The following is a 15,491-nucleotide window of genomic DNA, read 5'->3' on the forward strand; positions in this document are numbered from 1 at the left end:
TAGTGTTGCAAAGGAAACGCCGTAAGGCATAGTGTGTGGAAGAATATTGAAACGTGAATAGGCTTTTGCGGGCTTTTTTGGAAGCAAGGGTCGATGAATTCGAGCTTTAATTGAGGGAGCGATGCCTAAAACCGTTGAAATGGAATGCAAGCAGCCATAAATATGTATTGAACCTGTTTAGAGACCTTTGTTTGTTGTTGGAAAAAATTGTGGAGTTAAAGGTGAAGATAAATGAATGAATCCATGTGAACGACAACTGGGCATCCATATTGATTTGGAAAGGGCTATTTTAGAAATCATTATTCAAATGGGAAATTAACTTAATATGCGAACAACAACCGGGCAACCATATTGATTTGGAAAGGGCTATTTAAGAAACCATTATTCAAATTGAAAATCAAATTAATATGAAGATATATTGAAAACATGAATTATAATCACTAAAGTCAATTGATTTTGTAAACAAAATATGTTAAAACCCATTGACAATGAAATGGTTGTGAGGACATAAACTATCAAAATGGCATTGATCTCAAAACATCCATTTTTAAGTTTGAAACGGGAAACACAAATAGTTGTGAGGACATGAACTATCAAAATGGTATTTGATGTTGAAACATCCTTTTTTAAGCGTGAAATGGAAAATACAAATAGTGTATTGTAACATCCTTTTTAAAGTTTGAAATGGAAAATACAAAGTGTGTTGTAACATCTTTTTTAAAGATTGAAATGGAAAACACAAAAAGTTGTGAGGAAACAAACAATGAAAACGGTATTTGATCTTGAAACATCCTTTTTCAAGTTTGACATGGAAAATACAAACAGCGAATTGTAACAAAAGAGGTTCGAGAAGGAATATAATAGTCCAAAGAACATTGTGCTTGTCATTCCATATTTGAAGTCGTACGAAAACATGGTGGAGGCAGCGAAGCAGCAATGGACCTGCAAAATTTATATTCTGTTAGAACTAGTAATATGTAAATCAGTTGCAGAAATTTATTAGTAATACTCTGCAGGTGAGTTGTGTTAAAATGAATCTGGAATGAATGGTAATGAAGTTACCTTTGCTATGGGGATCCATATATTGTTAGTGGAAGATGCATGGTGAATAACGGCATATTGAACACCATTGGAGGTCAATGCACAGCTGGAGATGCAGTTTTTTTGCTTGCCAATCTACATGTACTTGTGCAGGTATGTTATTTCTGAGCCCATGTGGCCTGCTGCAAAAGAAAGAAAAGGTTAGAATGAGATGTACAGACAATATAAAGACATCCTAGTATTTGATTTTTTACTAATATTGATTAAAGTTTGTTGTTGTTGAAAGATATGAAAAGTATGTTATGAAATAGAATGAGTTAAATAAATGGAGGAAACCTTTTGGTGATGTCAGAGTACGGGTTGGAGCAGATTATCTGGAGGTGGCATTGAACGGATAATTTCTTCTGCGTGTTTTCTGCGAGCAATGTTTTTGTTGTCCTTAATTTTACTGTAACGATCGAAACTGAATGCGGGGTTAATCTGGAGATCTTGTAGAGAAGGCACTCTTGAAATAGCTGTGAATGTGAGACCTTGACGTTCTGTTTTTCCAATGTCAATTGTTGCTTTTGGAAGGGTCATACCTTGATATTTATGTATGGTTAAAGCCCAAGCCATCTTCAGTGGAATTTGTGCACGACCATTTCTTTTTACTGCTGGAATAGGCAAGTGAGTGGGGTTTCTTTCATCCCAAGGAGGCCCAATGTACTTGGGGAAATCTACGACAACAAATGTTGGAATTTGTGGTGGTGCAGTTGATTCTTTGTAAAAGATGGTTACAATTTTTCCAAGGGAACCATTAACAAGACCGGCTGAAACCCAAAGGTTGGAAGTCAACATAACTTTTTCGCCATTGCATAGCAATACAATTCGCTCAAGTTGCTCATCTTCAGAGGAAAGACTGGAATATGTGTTGTCATCTTCAGCAATGGATCGTGCAATAGGAGTGTTTAGAGATTTCATCATTTGCTTATTATGGACCGTTGTTTGAGCATTTGTTGGAAATAGATGCATGGAATCATGGAATGAACATATTTCTTCTTCTGATAAATAGGAATCTGCGCGCGACATGAGTATGTTGTAGTCGTCGATTGTTGGATTTGCATCTCTAATGTTCTGGAGAATGTTCCTGAAAGTAACCTGGGCGATGTCGTCGCCTTGTTGACGAAATATTGTGTCTAATGTGATGACTGTGTTGAAGGTGTTCCACAGTGCGCTTCCGTGGCTCGTCCCTGCATATAGAGGTATGTCTTTGACGGGTGGTAGCTGACCGAGATCACCAACCAATATTATGGAACAACCACCGAAAGGAGTGTTTCTTTGGTGGGGAAATGCCTCGCGAAGACGTTCATCAATATGGCTGAGAAGCTTTGGCCCAATGAAGCTCATTTCATCGATTAGTATGTATCTTATATGCCTGAGTTCTTCTTGGAATTTTGCTAGAGCACTACCTTCTAACGGCATAAGATCCTTTATAGGAAGGTGCAAAGTAGAATGGATTGTCGATGCTTGTATGTTGAAGGCAGCAACCCCTGTAGGGGCGAGGAGCATGATCGGTGAAGGTCCCAGGCTTGCAAGGCCTATGAGCATATCTTTGATGCAATTAATAAGGAGGGATTTCCCCGTACCAGCAGTGCCTTGTATTATCATTCTGAGAGCGGGTAAATAATCCTTCCTAGCAAAATGATTAAGAATAATATTTAGAGCTTTTCTTTGCATTGGAGATAATGTAGTAAGGGTCGGCAGGGTATGTTGATGTGTTTGAAGAATGCGGTGGATGGAGCGGCTATTCTCAATGAATTGTATTGCATTATTTTGTAGATCCAATGGGATAGTGGTATGATTCCAGTTATGGGTGTCATCAAAGCCACGAAGACCAAGCATGTCAAGGTCGTTTATGAGAAGCTCATTTGTAGGGTGTAATTGGGAAAGTAATTCCCATTCATTTATTTCCATGGTGGCTGTTGGATTGGCTTCATTCATAGTTGAGGTATCATTTGTGACAGATTCAATATCAAATAGTGTGCGGCGTTGATGCCAAGGATTGTAGAATGGGCGAAATGCTTGCCAATTTGCGATGAATTCTGCAGCAGAATCTCCTATATCTTGTACGATACGGCGAAAAGGTTTGTATAGCATAAGTTCAACCCTGCAAAAGTCAGCGTAGCAAGGTTCTGTTGTGGATGGTATGGAGGAGTAACGTGGTATGACCCGAACAATTGCTTTTGTAGGCCTTTGTTTCCATTTGTCTGTTCTGCGACGAGGATCATATGAACAGGATCTTGCCAACTCTATTAGTGATGTGGACTCTAGGGTAGAAGGGCGCTGGATATATGTATCTATGAAGTGCGGGGATGTAGTGGAGGTGGTGTCTGTTTGTGGAAGGCGCATAAGAATTTTTTGGTTTACATTTAAAGAAATGAATGGCCGACTACATAATGTTAACGGTAATTTTTGCAGCATATGGCAGGTTTCTTGTGCTCCAATGTCACGATCAACAAGGGTTTCTGCAAGAAATTTTCGAAATGCGGATGTTGCTGGGTCAGCAATGGGTGAAGACAGGACAATTCTACGTAGCATGTTGTGGAAGCTTTCAGATTTTTTTTCTGCTTTGGATGCATATTTGGCGATATATTTTTGTACAGCGTGTATGGAGAGTACTGGTTGGCAGTCAACATTTGCACGCCAAATAGATAGGATGGTAGGGTTATGGCTATTGAGTCGATCATCGTTCCGAGCAGGGGTGTATGTTTTTTGGCCATTGGAATCAATGAATAAGGCCGATTTTGGATGCAATTCCCACGGTGCTTTATAACGACATTGGAGCGAGGATCCAGTTTTTCTTAGGCACGTGCTTTCTGAGCATTTTGTGTGACGTTCAACACAATTGACGAGCTGTTCATAGTCACTGAAAGGATTGGTTCTGAAGATTTGCGGTGTGGACAACAGGCAAGGGTCTTCGGGATTTGTCCAAGCATTTGGTTGGTTTGAATTCGAAGGAGCACGAGGGTTCCAAGCGGAAATATATTTGTCGAAGAACTGCCTTGCAATATCGACTGCTTCTGTGTCTTCCCAGTTGAGATTCTCCATATCAGGTGCATTTTCTATCCAAAGGAAACCATGGATGTGCGCAGATCCCCTATGTTGCCATTCATACCTAACAAGTATGCGTTTTTGTAAGATAATTTTGGAATAGGTAAGGAATGTTGTTTAGAGTTCTTGGAGGAAAAAAAATGCGGTAGAATGCGTACCTGTACCAGTAATCTTTTGTATTCAAGTGTTTCTCCAAGATAATCTCACGAAATGCTGTGAATCTATGGTGCATATATAGTGATGTTAAATGTGGGTTAGAGATAATGTTATCATTTCTCCACTTTTGTTGTTTTCCAATATAAGTAGGAAGACAACCGGGCATGACTGCATGAAGATCAGGCCATTTTGTATCAGCTGCACTCAATGTGAAGAAGAACGTCGGGCAACCGAGTTGAGATATCATGTCCATTAGTTCATTTTTAGCTTTGTGCCAAAATGACCTTGTTCCACGCAAAGAGCTACCGAATCGCATGACTTGCTCTGCCAATTGCTCATCTGGAAATTGTTCTAATCGAATGTTCAGATCTTGAATAGATATTGGAAAGTTATCCGTGATGTTTTTTTTCACATAAATTGACGCTGTTGCTTGACTGCGATGCCGCATCATGAGATTATATATGTAATAACGAAAGCATGGGTGGCTTCCAAATCTGTTATCGTAGTAACGTATGAGATGAAGTGCATATTCATGTAACTGCACAGCTTTCATTCTTGGCCGATTTGGCATTGCAGCGCCTGTCGGGAAAAGGGCAGGGAAAGCCATAGAGAGTAGACCTTCTGTGTTGTATTCATTGACTGGCGACAAACCAATTGTTGGCCACTCAATTGTAGTATCAGATTGGTGGTTGTAAGCATGCAAATAATGGCGGATTTCTTGGATTTCTGTATTTGTATTGGGTATGATGGGTGCGAACGATGATGTTTGGCCAGCGGATGGGTCTGTGAAATCTTCGGTGAGCTCATGGGGTGGTTCAAGTGGAAGACGAACAGTGGTTTCTGTAGTATTGGAATGGTGAAGGGAGGAGGAGACATCGGTGGGGATTGCTGGTAAGGACGCCAGTGCGTTGGAATCAATACGAACATTCTTATAGTATGGGTCATTAGCCAATTTGTATTCCAATGCAGCGAGTACGCGATGTCTACTGACAATGAAATCATAAGCCTTATGGTCATTACTATGACACGTGACAATTAGGATGTCCAAGTGCTCAACACGTCGTGGCAACATGTTTGTGATTTTTGTTATGTCTTGAGGAAAACAAATTGTGTGGCCACTGTATTTATACTGGCCACCACGTGCATGTGTTACTTGCAGTATAGGATTAACCCTAGCAATGAGCATTTCTTCTATTTGTGAAAGAGACGTAAGGGCAGCTGGTTGAGGGCCAGGGTCCATGTTGTTTGATAATGAGAAGCGATGACCCTTTGTTTCAGAGGCGCATCTGGAGCAGCAATACATGTGGTTGGAATTGCGGATATGTATTCCAGGATATGATTCAAGACAAATGGAGCATGGGCATTTAGGTGGAAGTTTATCAAGTTTTGAACGGAAATCTCGATGTGCTTGATCAGTATAAACATTGTTGAAAGCATGTGCAAAGGAGGGGTTAAGGCAATGAGGCATGGATGTATTTGTTTGAGAGGTTTGCTGAGAAGATAAGGAGTCCGATAATTGCAAGGGAGGATTGTTTTCAGGGTGGGCCGTTTCAGACGAGGAAGGTTGGTCACCCTTTTGTTTTTTGTGTTTTTGACATTCTATGATGTTTTTTTTTGCTTGGTAAAGCTCACGGCGTCGTGCATTTATTCGTTCTTTATTTGTTGCATAGTATCTTCGAGCACGTTCATTATTAGAAGAAGAAGCCATTCGCAAAATTTATGGTACCTATAAGCAAGGGAGGGGAAAAGAAGAATGTTATTTGGAGACAACAACCATGTTATTGTATGAAAGCGAAAGAACGGTAAAAAATGCAAGCGAAAGCGAAAGAAGGGGAAAAAAATCTAAGTTCTGAACAGTGCCATGTGAATTTTTTTATTTGAGAAATGTTTTTGAAAGAACGTATTAGTATTTTTTTTGCATACATGTAGGTAGTTTCATGTGTAAAGCTGATAAAAGGAAAAAAAATGTGATTTTGTCTACTAACATAATGCTAGATACAATGGAGAACAAATATTTATTTCAATGGTATATAAGAAAATTTCATAAGAAGACATGCAACAATATATCTTGTAAAGTTGTATTTATAAAATTAGACAATAGGAATTGCCAAAAAGAAAGGAACACATTCTGCAATATTTATCTACAATGTCGAGATGCTCTGAATTTCTCGAAGGATGTTTTTGCATTCTGTCGTGAAATGCAGTTTTTCTTCTTTTATGATAACGCATTTCAATCGTGGGACTTCTTTAAAAGTTTCTGTCTTCACTGATAGTGTGAAGATATGATCTGTCCATAGAGCTCTAGAGACAATTTCCTTGATTAGTTCTGGATCTGAAGATAATAGATAGAAGTCTTTGGCATTATTTCCAAGAATTGTAGAGCCCGCGTCTTCGAAAGCAACAGTTGAAGCCAATTCACCAGTGTGATCTTGTATGTCGATTTTCAATAGGTATCTATAATCACAGTCGCTTACTTCAGCGTTGCATTTTGGACAGAACCACACCCCTGTATTTTGTGGAATAAGTTTTTTCATGCATTTTTTCCCACCAACAATCGACGGGCAAGAAATGTAGTAAAAACTATCCATACCAATTTTTGTTATTGTGCCCTTTAATTAGAAAAATGTTGGTTTCTCTAAGGAATCCATACTGTAAATGTCAGCAATTGTTATTTTTTTTTTGTTGGTGGCAAAAAGGAGAGCTTGTTTTCAAAGATGTAGAAGCAGCAGTCGAGCCTTCTTTTTTAAACCACGACTTTGGCGCATGGGCCTCTTCAATGTCAGGATCTACAAGAACAATGGATCTCGTTGTAGTGCCGATATTTTTTCCATTAAATTCCCCAACACGTGCAGATTTGATTGCAATGATGGGGTTATTTCCTGTAGCACATAGGGAGGAAATTTCCTGTGAAACGGCATGAAAATTATCTCCCCAAAAGATTGCATCTATGCTATACCCTGACATGTCTCGAAGCTGTACTGTTTGTTTATTGACTTCAGAGCCATCTTTTCTACGTATAGTGCATACACTGGAAATGTCTGTGACAACACCAAGAATATCAACAATGGAGTTGACGTTTGTTGTTCTGATATCATCAATTGATTTTATACTGAATCGCACTGTTGGGTTATGTTTTTTTTCACTGACAACATGTTCTATGGTAGATGTTGCATTCAACAAAATTTCCCAGTCATTGTTCAAGTGGTTGTATTGCTTATTAGCCATTTTCACATTCCCTTTAGAAACAATGTAGACATTTCCATTTTGGATTTTGTCGAAAAAAAAAATCTGCGACATTGTTGAAACATGTAATATGTATTTCTCCACCCTCTGTATCGAACAGGTCAAAACCAAACACTTTATCGGGTCCGTATTGATTCTGAAACTGTCGAAGAGTTGTTTTCCTTTGGACGTATCCTTTTATGCACCAGTTTGAGTGGTAAGGGTTTAACGATTTGATGGGAATTTGAACCGGTTGAACGGACGAGGTTGGAGTAGTTGGAAGAGGGCAGTGCCTTTTTGATGGAGGATGTGGATCCGATGAGGATGGAGAGTTTTCATCAGATGTGATGGGGACACTCATAGTTTTTGGATTGCCAATTAAGGGTGCATATGAAGCAGATATTTCAAAGTCTACTAGCTTTATAGACCTACACGACAAATGAGAGTCAAAGGAATAACCGTTAGAAGCGGTTGTGGTATAAGTAAAAAAATGTTAAATTTGAAATAAGAAATTTATAACAAACTTACGTTGAAGGACCAATAGCTGAGGTAGTCCAACTTTTAACATTTATAATAGAACCCTTTTGTAGCAAGCCTGTTGCTACGAGATCATTGAAATCTTTTGGAAGCATGATGTGTTTCTTATGTGTTCCGTCTGAAATTGCAGTACGATATCGTGGAGTTGAATTTGGCATTGATTGTATTGGCTCAAGTTCAACAATTTGTAGGTATGGTTGAATATGAGTTGATCCAGATAACATTGAGGAAATTGCATTTTCAGTGAGGTTTGATGTCATTTTCTGGTACAAAACAAAACACAAAAATGTTGAAAGAAGCATGTTCAGTTTTTTTCTAAATGAGTGGGCATCTAAGCTTGTAAACATAATGAAGAAAAATATTTATTACAACAACTTTTATACGTTCATTTTTTTTTAAGCATACTTCCACGAAGCGCAGAGGAAGGAGAGGGAGAAACAAATGAAATAGAGGGTTTGGGGGTAACTCTAGTATCATCTGGTTGCTGATTTGATTGCCCAAAAATCATGGTGTTTTGAACGACAGAGGTCGAGAAAAGCCATACCAGCAGGCGAAGTGTAAGCCCTGGAAGGGGCAATGTAGCCATATGAGGTACACCAACATCTCCCCTAGAGGAAAAGGGAGCAGGATTCCCCCAAGGGGAAATCCTTGATTGGTGGACTCCATTTTGTCAAATTGAGACCAACGAGGGAGCAGTGATGTTATTCCAATTTGAATAAATTGTATGACACTTTGAAACAACTTGCTTATTCAATTTTTAAGAGACGAGAAAAAGCCAAGGACGATTCTAGTCGCCTTCGATTTGGGCAACTCTAGTATCATCTGGTTGCTGAGTTGATTGCTCAAGAATCACGGTGTTTTGAACGGCAGAGGTCGAGAAAAAGCATATTGGCAGGCCAATTGCAAGCCTTGGAAGGGTCAATGTAGCCATATGAGGTGCACCAACATCTCCCCTAGAGGAAAAGGGAGCAGGATTCCTCCATGGGGAAATCCTTGATTGGTGGACTCCATTTTCCTACCCTAAGACCAACGAGGGAACAATGAGGTTATTCCGATTTAAATAAATTTTATGACACTTTGACACAATTTGCTTTTTCATTTTTTAAGAGTCGAGAAAAAGCTAAAGATGACTCTAGTCGCCTTCGATTTTTAACGAGCCTGAAGTGACAAGTGCTTAGATGGTCAAGGTTATTCCGATTTAAATAAATTTTATGACACTTTGACACAATTTGCTTTTTCATTTTTTAAGAGTCGAGAAAAAGCTAAAGATGACTCTAGTCGCCTTCGATTTTTAACGAGCTTGAAGTGACAAGTGCTCAAATGGTCCTTTTCTTTTAAGGAGTCCGAAAAGGAACGAAAGTGACTACTCTGGATATCTAGACAGAGGGATTACCAAACCAATCGAAAAACTGCAGAATACTTTTTATGGTACGGCAGTCAATCTTCCCGAATGCTGTGTTCAGTGCATTGCGATCGATAGGGCGGCAGACACGGCTTCCTAAGGATAAAGGATATAGCCTACTGTGGTCTCCCAATATATACTCGACGGCACGTGGGAGCACAAGTCTGTACTGGCACTTGTCATTTCAAAGAGGAGGAATCACCCAACCTATGATGAAAGTGATAGTTACCAAGCTTAACGACGCCGGAACACGTCTCTAGCCTAGACTTCTAAATGGTGTGCGTTAGGTTCCAAAGCGTTTTTATGTTTATTGAAATGTATTTTACAGTTGATCTTTCTTAAGAAGTTTGCCTTTAAGGTTGATCGCGTGATGTACATAAACAATTCCTAAATATGCAATCTAAGATGATAAACAATCGTTTACTTTCTTTTTTTCAGTGAAAATCCTAGCTACTAAGGAAAGAGAAGCGAAACTGTTTGAACATAGAGCAGAGAGCACACACAAAGTCCTAAATCAATCTCCGCATGCATTCTAAATGTAAATGTACATGCATGTATTTGTTTTCCGCTTTCTTAATGTGTGGATGACAAAACAAATGCCAAGTGGAATATAATATCAATACAGGGATATGACTATTCAAGAATTCTGACAGACATAAGCAAAGCTATTGAAGTTTGTATCTAATATTTTCCAGAGTTTGTTCACTAGAAACAAGACAGGCACGATGGCACCACTTTGCATTAGTTTAACAGAAAGGAATAAAGTTTAAATTATCAAGAAAGCATATATATAACTAAATCATTTCAATCAGGAAATAATTTTGAATCAAATCTATAAGACTCTGTAGCTGCTCAGTGGCCAATGTACAATTGATGGAAAAGGATTTTCTATCATGGTCCATGGATGAAATAGAAATGAAGCAAAAATTCAGAAAGGAGATTAAGGTTGTTACCGGAGACGAAGAAACACAGGAAACGTCGAGAAAATGTCCTTCAATGCTAAAAGTTGAATGGCCCAGTGAGAAAATACGGTAGGCAAAGGCAAAGTATCTGTATTTAACATTACTGTGTGAGTAACCAACATAAGCTGCACAGTGCTATGCAAATTAATATCCTTTGCGGGAAGAAAACCCAACATAATCCACACAAAGGAATAAAGTTTAAATTATCAAGAAAGCATATATATAACTGAAGCATTTCAATTGGGAAATAATTTTGAATGAAATTTATAAGACTCTATAGTTGCTCAGTGGCTAATGTACAATTGATGGAAGAGGATTTTGTATCATGGTCCATGGATGAAATATCAACTCAACCATATTTCAACACTTGAACTATAACCTATAGCTTAAATATTTGGAATAATGGATCATGAGACTCCAGAAAATAGGCTTTATTTAATTGCCAATTATTTTCATTAGTATCCTTCATGCTTATAAAAAGTATGTTATTGTTTTGAGATCTGAAAACACCTCCCAGGCATTGTTTCTGATAGGGGAAGAAATTTACAACCAGACATTTTTAAGTTCCTTAAGAAAAATACTTGAGGAGCTGCATCACAAAGCACAGACTTCCTTAGACTCTTCTGTCAGGTCTGACCTATAGTTTTTCCAGCAATTATCACCAAGGACTTGCAGCCTGCTAAGTCATGTCCCAAAAAGACCTTACCAGGTCTTACTTGAGCATGGCAAAGAGTTAGTCCTAAATGGTCTGAACAACAAGCCTCAATTTTTTTTTAAATTACCAATCATATTGAAATACCGCAAGAGAAATCATGAAGATTATATAGCCAAAATGACCCCTTATTAAAATTGCCAATAGTGGAGCGTTTACCTGGAGTTCTTTGGTGAAAAAATAAAAACTATGAACAGGAAAAATCATATTAAAGATTTATCTGGCATAATCTTAGCAAATGTTTTTACTGACAAATTCAGTGCATGTGTCATTTTAATAGGGATTTTGTTCAGATCAGATACAACTTACAATGATGAGCTTTTTATCTACCCCAAATTTTCTCATAAATTTCTGAGACCAAGAATTGCAGAATCTGCCAGTTCTCTGCTGAGCTATTCTCATACTAAACATAATATTTCTCGGCTGCAATATCATCTATACAAAAAAAAGAAAATAAAAGTAATCCACCAAAACCTAATATCGCACTTGGTTACAAAATTTGCTTCTCTATAATAGAGCTTATCTGTAGCCATAGCCATATTTGTCCTCTGGTCACTAAAGAGTAGCCATATTATCCCTTGTTCATTTTGACCTATATGCTGACATGTGTAGACAAGCTTGATCTCCATGTTGCAGTGGTACTAACTGAATATGCCAAAGGAGGAAAATGTATTTTTTTCACTCAAAGAAAGTCAGATGCGGATAGTTTGCTGGTGGCACTGGGTCGGGTACTTACATGCGAACCTCTTCATGGTGATATCTCACAGAATCAGCAGGAGAGGACTCTTGCTGGCTTTCGTGAGGGGTGTTTTAATGTGCTGATTGCTACTGATGTCACTGCATCTGGTGCTAGGAATTTTTCTCAGGCTTTATATTACCAAAGCCACCGTAATTTTCTTCAGTTTACTTGTTCCTAATAAGCTAGATGAGAATTTGGAGCCCAGGTTTGGAGCCTAACCTGGGTATGGCCTCTTTTATGGACAGGATATAAATTTTGTACGCATGTAGCATCCTTCTACGTGTATTTTCGCTAATTCGACATAAATCTCCCATTTCTTGTAACAAAAATAGGTGGTGTTATATTCCATTAACAATGATTCAAAGGTTGAATCATGTCAAGTGTGTATGTTGACGGAGGGCAGGAAGAGCCAAAGTGGATGCAACATTCACTAGGCTTTGTAATTTGTATATGGATAAGTCCCTGAATCTATGTTAAGTTTGCAACTTAAAGCATGACCAAAAGCAGCACATTGGTAGAATTAAAGTTATTTTGCCACAATAGTTGCAGGGCACAAAAGCCTCTAAAGACACCAATGCAATGATTTTGAATCAGGTTTGATTTGGACATGGAAGGCTCCATTAAAGATATCCTTGTAAGGAGCTATGTTTGAAGCTCTCAACAGGCTTGATCTGTTTGGCCCCCTCCTCTTGTGAACAACACTATTGGATCCATTGAGCGGAGGCATTGTTTCTGATAGGGGAAGAAATTTACAACCAGACATTTTTAAGTTCCTTAAGAAAAATACTTGAGGAGCTGCATCACAAAGCACAGACTTCCTTAGACTCTTCTGTCAGGTCTGACCTATAGTTTTTCCAGCAATTATCACCAAGGACTTGCAGCCTGCTAAGTCATGTCCCAAAAAGACCTTACCAGGTCTTACTTGAGCATGGCAAAGAGTTAGTCCTAAATGGTCTGAACAGCAAGCCTCAATTTTTTTTTAAATTACCAATCATATTGAAATACCGCAAGAGAAATCATGAAGATTATATAGCCAAAATGACCCCTTATTAAAATTGTCAATAGTGGAGCGTTTACCTGGGGTTCTTTGGTGAAAAAATAAAAACTATGAACAGGAAAAATCATATTAAAGATTTATCTGGCATAATCTTAGCAAATGTTTTTACAGACAAATTCAGTGCATGTGTCATTTTAATAGGGATTTTGTTCAGATTAGATACAACTTACAATGATGAGCTTTTTATCTACCCCAAATTTTCTCATAAATTTCTGAGACCAAGAATTGCAGAATCTGCCAGTTCTCTGCTGAGCTATTCTCATACTAAACATAATATTTCTCAGCTGCAATATCATCTATACAAAAAAAAAAAGAAAAAAAAAGTAATCCACCAAAACCTAATATCGCACTTGGTTACAAAATCTGCTTCTCTATAATAGAGCTTATCTGTAGCCATAGCCATATTTGTCCTCTGGTCACTAAAGAGTAGCCATATTATCCCTTGTTCATTCTGACCTATATGCTGACATGTGTAGACAAGCTTGATCTCCATGTTGCAGTGGTACTAACTGAATATGCCAAAGGAGGAAAATGTATTTTTTTCACTCAAAGAAAGTCAGATGCGGATAGTTTGCTGGTGGCACTGGGTCGGGTACTTACATGCGAACCTCTTCATGGTGATATCTCACAGAATCAGCAGGAGAGGACTCTTGCTGGCTTTCGTGAGGGGTGTTTTAATGTGCTGATTGCTACTGATGTCACTGCATCTGGTGCTAGGAATTTTTCTCAGGCTTTATATTACCAGAGCCGCCGTAATTTTCTTCAGTTTACTTGTTCCTAATAAGCTAGATGAGAATTTGGAGCCCAGGTTTGGAGCCTAACCTGGGTATGGCCTCTTTTATGGACAGGATATAAATTTTGTACGCATGTAGCATCCTTCTACGTGTATTTTTGCTAATTCGACATAAATCTCCCATTTCTTGTAACAAAAATAGGTGGTGTTATATTCCATTAACAATGATTCAAAGGTTGAATCATGTCAAGTGTGTATGTTGACGGAGGGCAGGAAGAGCCAAAGTGGATGCAACATTCACTAGGCTTTGTAATTTGTATATGGATAAGTCCCTGAATCTATGTTAAGTTTGCAACTTAAAGCATGACCAAAAGCAGCACATTGGTAGAATTAAAGCTATTTTGCCACAATAGTTGCAGGGCACAAAAGCCTCTAAAGACACCAATGCAATGATTTTGAATCAGGTTTGATTTGGACATGGAAGGCTCCATTAAAGATATCCTTGTAAGGAGCTATGTTTGAAGCTCTCAACAGGCTTGATCTGTTTGGCCCCCTCCTCTTGTGAACAGCACTGTTGGATCCATTGAGCGGAGGCAATTTGAAGAGTGCCCAAGGACCCAGGTCACTTCGACTGCCATGAACAAAATTATAAATGGATGCCGTACTCATTAGGCATTGTCTATGGGCAGACCCTAACCCTGGGTTATATATGTTGTGACAGAAAGCAACACAGTTATACAAAATTAGAGCTATCTTGATGCAAAACTTGCAAGGTGCACCAGCCTATAAAGATACCAATGGCCTGATTTTGAATCGATTTAATTTGGATAAGGAAAGATTCATTTGGGATAAGCTTGCAAGGAAAGTGTGATGCTGTTATGCAGTATGCCACTATAACTTAAAATGGAATACATGCCTCCAATTATTTAAAAAAATAATTCTATTAAATATTATAAGATATACTTCACTTATAGGACATATCCAAAGTCAGTACCGGTAAAAATATCCTAAGCTAATAGCATTTAGGTAGGAAGCATAAGCATCTCATGAAAGCAAGACATACAAAACACATCACTAACTGGAACAAGTGCCTCTGTCCATTCATGTGCGTGTACATATGGATGTATAATACACAAAGTTATAAATATATAAATAAGAACCTGAGTGCGGAGTTTGAATTCTGCAGCAAGGTCTTCTAATGGGATGCACTTATGCTTCTGCATTGTCCACAAAAGAGTTGTCAGATGGGATCAAAGTATAAGAAGAAAAAGTTATGAAATTCAAATCTCTTCTATGCCCTAACTAAACATTGATATAACAGAAATCCAATGTTGTAATCAATATGTTCATTCAATTGCAGGACTATGCATTGCCAAGCTAGATTAGCAAGGCTGCAAGGTTTCCCTGTGTAAGACAAGCTGGGTCAGAAACATCAAGTTTCAATGATACAGTAGATACTTGTGTCCCTCAAAAGAACTTGGCAAATGTGGGTCAATTGCATAGAAAAGCAATTTTATGATTAACCCCTTTTATTATTATTTGGACTATGGAGAAGAGGTTTCAATCAGATAATAGTTTCAGAGGTATTTCATCACTCAAAGCGAGTCCCCTCCTCTTGTGAACAGCACTGTTGGATCCATTGAGCGGAGGCAATTTGAAGAGTGCCCAAGGACCCAGGTCACTTCGACTACAATGAACAAAATTATAAATGGATGTCGTACTCATTAGGCATTGTCTATGGGCAGACCCTAACCCTGGGTTATATATGTTGTGACAGAAAGCAACACAGTTATACAAAATTAGAGCTATTTTGATGCAAAACTTGCAAGGTGCACCAGCC

General features: G+C 38.4%; 1 long non-coding RNA gene across 1 annotated transcript; it reads right to left on the minus strand.

The window, feature by feature from the left end:
* Positions 1-757: 757 nt before the first annotated feature.
* On the minus strand, positions 758-15,158 carry LOC149193913 (uncharacterized). Its single transcript, XR_016255005.1, has 3 exons — positions 14,812-15,158; positions 1,063-1,223; positions 758-942 (listed from the first exon to the last, which is right to left on the minus strand). It is a non-coding gene; the product is annotated as an uncharacterized LOC149193913 (long non-coding RNA).
* Positions 15,159-15,491: the final 333 nt, after the last annotated feature.

Source organism: Pinus tabuliformis, chromosome 2_2 (assembly GCF_031772625.1).
Source record: "Pinus tabuliformis cultivar Carrire ecotype Pingquan chromosome 2_2, CPIR1, whole genome shotgun sequence".
Classification (NCBI taxonomy): domain Eukaryota; kingdom Viridiplantae; phylum Streptophyta; class Pinopsida; order Pinales; family Pinaceae; genus Pinus; species Pinus tabuliformis.